This window comes from Miscanthus floridulus, chromosome 10, assembly GCF_019320115.1.
Source record: "Miscanthus floridulus cultivar M001 chromosome 10, ASM1932011v1, whole genome shotgun sequence".
Lineage (NCBI taxonomy): Eukaryota > Viridiplantae > Streptophyta > Magnoliopsida > Poales > Poaceae > Miscanthus > Miscanthus floridulus.
The window spans coordinates 68,879,772-68,888,165 of NC_089589.1; positions in this window are offsets into that span (position 1 = coordinate 68,879,772).

Genomic DNA, 8,394 nt, shown 5'->3' on the forward strand with positions numbered 1-8,394 from the left:
CCAACATCGTAGTAACTGTGTTATGAAACATGATGGTTCAAATGAATATGGAATTACAATACTTGCTATGGTTACTATTGTATGATTCTAAATAATATACTACATGTTTGGCATAGGATAGTTGCTAACCTAGAAATGGATAGTTATAATTAACTTGATAAAAGAATCACAACTGTACAACAGTTAATTGCCTTTTTCGCAAAATGTTGTCAAGTTACGTCCACTTATACAGCCGTGCATAATCCTTGGAGTCATTTTATTTCTGGTTCATGACGGGTAAGTCTAGCTGAGTACCTTCTCGTACTCAGGGTTTATTTTCCCATTGTTGCAGATGGCACTGTGTATCATGGTTATTGCAAGAGTTGCTTCTATCCCGCTGTGGATGAGGAGTAAGCCTTGGGCAGGCTTCCTTAGTAATTCCTATCCTTGCTTTTGTGGACCGTGATCTGGTTTGGCACTGTAGTAAACTATGTTGGAAAACTTTATCTCAAACTTAATTGCTTCCGCTTTTGTTTATCAAACTTGTTTTGTAATAACTTTTATTCGTACTCTGATGATGAAACGTATCTGTGAACTTTATGTAATATGTGGCATGTATGTTGAATCCTGTACGATCTTGGTTGTTGTAAATCGTTTATCGAGACCCGTCGTGGTACTCGACGGACTACCGGGTTTATATGGGTTCAAGTATGACAGTGCGACCGCTTGCGGATTGCCATTATACTTGTATTCTTATAAATTGGTCGGTTCTGCGACAGCTGGTATCAGAGCAAGATTCAACGTTAATTGTCACAAGTGTATTTAAAACAAAAGTTTTTGTTTCCGAAAACCCTTCTTTAGCAACTAATAGTTATATAATAGGTATTTGAAATCTAAAGTGTGCCAATGATCACTTTCCTTATGCCCAAATTAAGGACTATTAGGTGGCTAATTAAGTACTAACATGGGGGTTTTTACTTCGTCGTCCATACGGCGTGCTATAGTATGGATGCCATTCACTTGAATGGTAATGTATGGATCACTGCCTCTACGCCAAGGTAAGATGAGTGTATGACCGCAAGATGTGAGCGTGCGGTCGGGAAGAGGTAGCTTTGGTACGGCTATGTATACATGCTCGCATGTGTACATGGTACGTATTTAATTGTGGGTTTAAATTATTGTTGGGTAGATTGATACGGAAGTATATGTATGGGGATACATATATGGAAGTATTTACAAGTACATTCTGCATATTCTTTATGGGTTTAGGGCTGAAATGAAATTTTTTTGCAGGTACACTAACAACGAAACGTGTAGCTCGACTAGTTACGCTATTATGAGAGAACGTATGTATGCCACCGTGTCTACCGTTAGAAACAAATTTTTCCTAAGTTTGTGAGGACGTACGGCACGAGCATGCATCATGTTAAATTACCATTCACATAACTACATTTGTTCCTCCCCTTATAAGATTCTTACTCGGTTATGTAACTCTTATCCATTATGGCATTGTCTCACCAAAGGGTACATGTTGATGGTGCAGATGGCACGCACCAAGCAGACTGCTCGCAAGTCCACCGGAGGCAGAGCTCCTAGCCGTCAGCTTGCTCCACGTACCCGTCAACGTCACACGTTCCTTGGAGAGTTTGGGATGCCTACACTCTTATGGAGAGTGCTCAGCTATGTAGGCTATCCTGATGGAATGGAACCCCGCTACTTCTGGGCGAATGAGCGGTTGGGAGAAGGTCTCTTAGTTACTGTGGAGGCCGTTGTCCGTCCCCGAGGTGACGAGTCTGAGTGGACAGGTTGGTGTTATGAGTCGACTGGCAGGACTGCTGAAGAAGCAGCTGGCAGGGCAGCCTTTGGGATCCTGAGGGATATCATGGATCGTTTTCCTCAGGAGCTGGCAGCCGCTTTGGTTGGAGTCTTTCCAAGAGGTAACCCCTCCACTGACTCTTGGCAGCAGGCAAGAGGAAGACCCTTGGAAATTGGTGCAGCAGAAGGGCAGAACAGCGATAACCCTGCAATGAGCGCCATGTTCGCAGTGATGAGAGTGTTAGATGGAGTGGAAGGTAGCCTCAGACGTGTGTCTGGTGCTCTTGGTCATGCCCGCGAGGACAGACGTCAGCTTCAGAGGGAGCACGACGCCGAGATAGAAAGGCTCACCGAAGAGATGACTCGGTTAACTCACCAACGGAATGCAGCCTGGTCCAGGGAAGATGTCCTGAGAGCTCGACAGTTTGAGTTGGGACAGCAGCTGGCCAATGCGGAAGAATACAACGATAATCTGCATGAAGAGGTTCATCTACTGCATAATCAGCTCCACCCTTATGTACCACCTGGAGCCGCAGAAATGGATCTAGAAGGGTACGAGGAAGAAGAAGAAGTGGCACCAGAAGAAGAAGTCGAACCTGGGGAAGAAGATGATTCTGCATCTGACCTCGATAGTGATCATGATGAGGATTAGATCACTTAGCGTGTAGTGGGAAGACTAATGTATCACCTTTATTTATGTAATGGACCTGTAGTTCCAAGTTGGCATTAGTAACCAGACTATCATGTAATGCAAATCGCACGTTTGGGTAAACGTTAATGCAATTTTAGTTCCTTGTCGGTCATCACGCTTTAAATTGCATGCGTTATGAGCACAAAAAGGGGTCAAATTGGCGATGTCATGTTGCGAGAATGAATTATTATGCCTCTGTTTTTATTGTGCTTTTGAGAATTTTCTCCAGTAATTTCAGTTTGGCATGATTACCTAATTCAGCTGCAATCTCTTGGCATCGACCAATAATCGCTTATTGTTGCAACTTCGCAGATGACGCGCACCCGTGCTGGAGCTAGTAGCGGTCAGGATGGCAACCAGGATGATTTGCCACCCCCACCGCCACCGTCTGCTCAGGAGTTCTTTACCCAGTTCTTGGGTAGCCAGAGGACAATGGAAGAAGCCTTGCGCCTCATCGCGCAAAACACTGCTCGTGGCCACCCACAGCAACCAGGGGCCGAGCCAAATCAGCACAGTACATTCAAGGAGTTTCTGGACACGAAGCCTCCGATCTTCAAAGTGGCTGAGGAACCACTGCAGGCCGATGAGTGGCTGAATACCATCGAGCAGAAATTTCGTCTGCTAAGGGTCACCGAGCACCTCAAAGCTGAATATGCTTCTCATCAGCTGCAAGGACCAGCAGGAATCTGGTGGACGCACTTTCTGTCGTCTCTGCCTGCTAACGCGAGAGTGACCTGGGACCAATTCAAGCTGGCTTTTAGGGGACACCATATTCCCCCGGGCCTGATGCGCATGAAAGCAGCCGAATTTATGAGGCTCACTCAGGGAACCAAGTCACTCACAGAATATATGCACGCATTCAACAACTTGTCAAGATATGCTCCCGGTTTCGTGGATACTGAAGAGAAAAAGATTGAGAGTTTCAAGCGAGGGTTGGGTACCAAACTAATGAAGACTATGGCAAATTCTCGATGTGCCACGTACAATGAGTTTATTAGTGATGCCTTGACCCAAGAAAACCACAACAACCTGCATGCAGTTGCTAAGGGTCGCAAGAGGGCATATGAGGCCAGTGCATCCGGATCTTTTCAGTCAAAAGCGCCTATCGCAGCTAGGCCACCATTTCGTCCACCTGCATCCAAGTTCAGGCCTCCACCACCGAAAGCTCAGAATAACAGGCCACAGAAACCGTTTCGTAAGGCGTTCACTATTGCCTTACCAAAAGGGAATGGTAATCAGGACAGCTCCACCGGATTCAAAAGTAATCAACCTTGTTTCAACTGCAACCAACTAGGTCATTGGTCCAAGGAGTGCCCCCACCCCAAGAGGAATGGCAACCCAAATCAGAACAATCAAAGGCAGATGAATGCCAGGGCACGTCAGGGACAAGTGCATTATACCGCTGTGGAGGGGGTGCCCGCCGGAGAAGTTGTCACGGCCAGTATGTTTCTTGTCAACAAACACCCCGCTGTTGTTTTATTTGATTCAGGAGCTTCTCATTCATTTATGAGTCAAGCATTTGCATCTAGACATGATCAAGAAATAATTGAAGTAAGTAAAGGGGGTTTTAACATAAGTTCAGCAGGGGGAACTGTTACTACCAAAAAGATAGTCAAAAATGTACTCATCTTGATACAAGGGCGGGAGTACACCACAGATTTGATAATATTGCCGGGATTGTCGATAAGTGTAATCTTAGGCATGAATTGGATGAAGTATCATGGTGCTCTTATTGACACTAGCACCCGTACTATCATGTTGAGAGAACCCACGGGAGGGAATGCTTTTCTAGTTCCACTCTCCCACGATTTCGAACCCCAACATTTAGCCTGTGCTATCCAAGCCACCACCATATGTGATATCCCAGTGGTTTGTGAGTTTCCGGATGTATTTCCAGAGGAATTACCAGGTCTACCACCGGATAGGGATGTGGAATTTAAGATCGAATTAGTGCCAGGTACCGCACCCATATCCAGAAGGCCCTATAGAATGCCACCCAATGAGTTAGCAGAACTCAAGGTTCAATTGCAAGATCTATTGGACAAAGGTCTTATCCAGCCTAGCTCATCTCCGTGGGGATGTCCAGCATTGTTTGTGAAAAAGAAGGATAAGTCACTAAGAATGTGTGTAGATTACAGACCACTCAATGCTGTGACCATCAAGAACAAATATCCGTTACCCCGCATCGACATCTTGTTCGATCAGCTAGCGAAGGCAAAAGTATTCTCCAAAATTGACTTAAGATCAGGTTACCATCAGATAAAGATCAGACCGGAGGATATACCGAAGACTGCCTTCTCTACTAGGTACGGCTTATACGAGTATTTGGTTATGTCTTTCGGACTAACAAATGCTCCAGCCTACTTTATGTACCTAATGAACTCGGTATTCATGCCCGAACTTGATAAGTTCGTGGTCGTGTTTATCGATGACATATTGATTTATTCGGAAACTGAGTCAGATCATGAAGAGCATCTGCGGATTGTCCTATCCAGACTCAGGGAACATAAGCTTTATGCCAAGTTTAGTAAATGTGAATTCTGGATGAGCAAAGTACCTTTCTTAGGTCACATTTTATCCAGAGATGGGATCTCAGTAGACCCATCAAAGGTGCAAGAGGTCATGGATTGGAAAGCCCCAACTTCGGTGCATGAAGTTCGGAGTTTCCTAGGGTTAGCAGGATACTATCGTCGGTTTATTCCAGACTTCTCAAAGATAGCTAAGCCTATGACCAGACTACTTCAGAAAGATGAGAAATACAAGTGGACACCAGAATGTGAAACAGCTTTTCACACCCTCAGAACCTTGTTGACTACAGCACCAGTGCTAGCACAACCAGACATTGAAAAGCCTTTTGATGTATTTTGTGATGCATCAGGAATAGGTTTGGGATGTGTACTTATGCAAGAAGGGAGAGTAATTGCATATGCCTCTCGGCAACTGAGAAAACATGAAGCCAACTACCCTACACATGATTTGGAACTTGCAGCCGTTGTCCATGCACTAAAGATATGGAGACATTACTTGTTGGGCAATGTATGTCATATCTATACTGACCACAAAAGCCTCAAGTATATCTTTACCCAGCCAGAACTGAACATGAGACAACGTAGATGGTTGGAATTGATTAAGGACTATAATTTGGAAGTGCATTACCATTCGGGTAAAGCAAATGTAGTAGCTGATGCACTTAGTCGGAAGTCCCATTGCAACACTATGGAAGCACTATTGGAAGATGGATTCAACTTGTTACATCCTGCCGTACTCCACAATATCACAATCAGTTGTTCGCTTGAGAGCCGAATCATAGAGCTACAGCAGACAGATGTAGGAATAAGTCACATCAAGAGAAAAATGCAAGAGCAAGAAACAAAACACTTTAGATTGGACGAAAGAGGTGTATTATGGTTTGAGGACCGGCTAGTGGTGCCGAAAGACCGTGAGCTAAGGAATCAGATTTTAGAAGAAGCTCACTCGTCCAAATTGTCTATCCACCCGGGTAGTAGTAAAATGTATCAAGATCTAAGAAATCATTTTTGGTGGACTAAGATGAAGAAAGAGATCGCAGCCTATGTTGCTAGATGTGATAACTGCAGCAGAGTGAAAGCCGTCCATATGAAAACCGCTGGATTACTTCAGCCATTGCCTATTCCAGGATGGAAATGGGAGGAGATCAGTATGGACTTTATCACAGGCCTTCCAACGACGCCCCAAGGTCACGATTCAATCTGGGTCATCGTTGATTGTCTCACAAAGTCAGCCCATTTTGTACCAGTTCACACAACATATCACGCGGGTAAATATTCTGAGTTATATGTTTCCCAGATCGTGAAGTTGCATGGAGTACCCCGGACCATAATATCGGATAGAGGACCGCAGTTCATAGCTCGTTTCTGGGAACACTTACACCAAGCTTTGGAAACCAAGCTAATCAGAAGTTCAGCTTATCATCCGCAAACTTCAGGACAGACAGAGAGAGTAAACCAAATCCTAGAAGATTTACTTAGGGCTTGTGTTATATCTTCAAAAGGGTCATGGGAGAAATGGTTACCGTTAGCTGAATTCTCCTATAACAACAGTTATCAAGCGAGTATCAAGATGGCCCCATTTGAAGCCTTGTATGGCAGAAAATGCAGAACTCCATTGAATTGGATTGAGCCCGGTGAAAGGAGATATTTTGGTATTGATTTTGTCAATGAAGCCGAAGAACAAGTACGTATCATCCAACAACACATGAAGGCAGCTCAATCAAGACAGAAGAGTTATACCGATAGACGAAGAAGACCACTAACTTTTGAAGTAGGTGACTATGTGTACTTGAGAGTATCGCCCATGAAAGGTGTGAAGAGATTTGGGATGAAAAAGAAGCTTTCACCAAGATATGTAGGGCCATACAAAATCTTGGAACGAAAAGGAAACGTTGCGTATAAGCTACAACTACCACCAGAGATGAGTGCAATCTTTGATGTGTTCCATGTGTCTCAGCTAAAGAAATGTCTTCGAGTACCAGAAGAAACTATTGCACCCACCAACGTGCAGCTCCAATCGGATTTGACTTATGAAGAAAAGCCAATTCGAGTATTAGAAGTGATGGAGAGAGTAACAAGGAGTAAGATCATTAAGTTCTATAAGGTGGTGTGGAACAATCATAGTGAACAAGATGCTACATGGGAAAGAGAAGATTATCTGCAAGAAGTTTATCCCGCCTTTTTCCAAGAATGGTAGGTCTTGCAAATCTCGGGACGAGATTTTTATAAGGGGGAGGGGCTGTAACACCTCGGGTGTTAGCCTTGCATAACTTGACTTGCATAACAAGAGCATGAGCATCAAGCATTCATAAATCATCATTTGCAATTGAAACATTTGATCGAAACATATGAAACATTGCTTGTTATTTCATGTTTCTTAGAACATATGCATATGATCATGTACAAATGAATGCATGTGGGTAGTGCTAGTCACTACAACACCCTAGCTACACTTAGGTTAACAAAAGGAATCTTGTTCATGAAGGCCACATTTCTTGATCAAAGCATTTAAGTGTTATTTCATGTGTTAAACTAAATAGCTATATGAGTGAAACAAGTAGATACTGTTAATGGCATAGTCGATGCTTTGTAGAAGTAGTTAAGTAGTAAGCAAGAAGAGATATGCACCTACTCAAACAACGTGATGCACTTGTTAACATATATGCATTCGTAATACTCATACCATACTCATGCATCTAGGATCGGAGGAAGAGATCACGTTGCTGGAATTCGAAGAAGCCGAGGAAGGGAACCCGTAGGAGAATCCGCAAGTCCCCGCTCCTGAAGGCGTGGAGCAGAACCCTGAAGAGCTTCCGGAGTGCCCTGACCATCGTTCTGCTTCCTTTCTGCGAGGCAAGCCCCGGAGCATTATAAGTCTCCCAGTAATTTACAAATGTTTACTTACGTATTTATGATTGATGCATTAGGTTATAAGAGTTGAATGAAACCACTTGATGCATGTACATTCCTTGTCCAGAAATTACACCTTTAACTGGTATAGGTCCAGGATCGAATTTATGCTTAGCCATGCTTAGACCGGTAGAAGTCGGGTGATGTCCTGTCACCTGCGAGATATAGGTGGATACCGGAGCACGGTTGGCTATATCTGCTATCGTGGAACAGAACCATGTGGTAAAAGTAAATTGAGACCGGACGGGAGGTCGATAAGGAGACAACAAGGCATGGAGGTCTTGGGTGTGGACTTATCCCCGTCTGTGTCGATCAAGGACCGTACCGTTGTTGGAACTTCTGACAAGATTGAACGCATGCCTCTCACTTAGCTGGCCGGATAACTCGTTCCGACCGCGAAGCCGAGTAATTCAACTCAGGCCGGGAATCGTTCTGTTGTGCGCTCCTTCCGGGGAACGATCAGACTGAGCC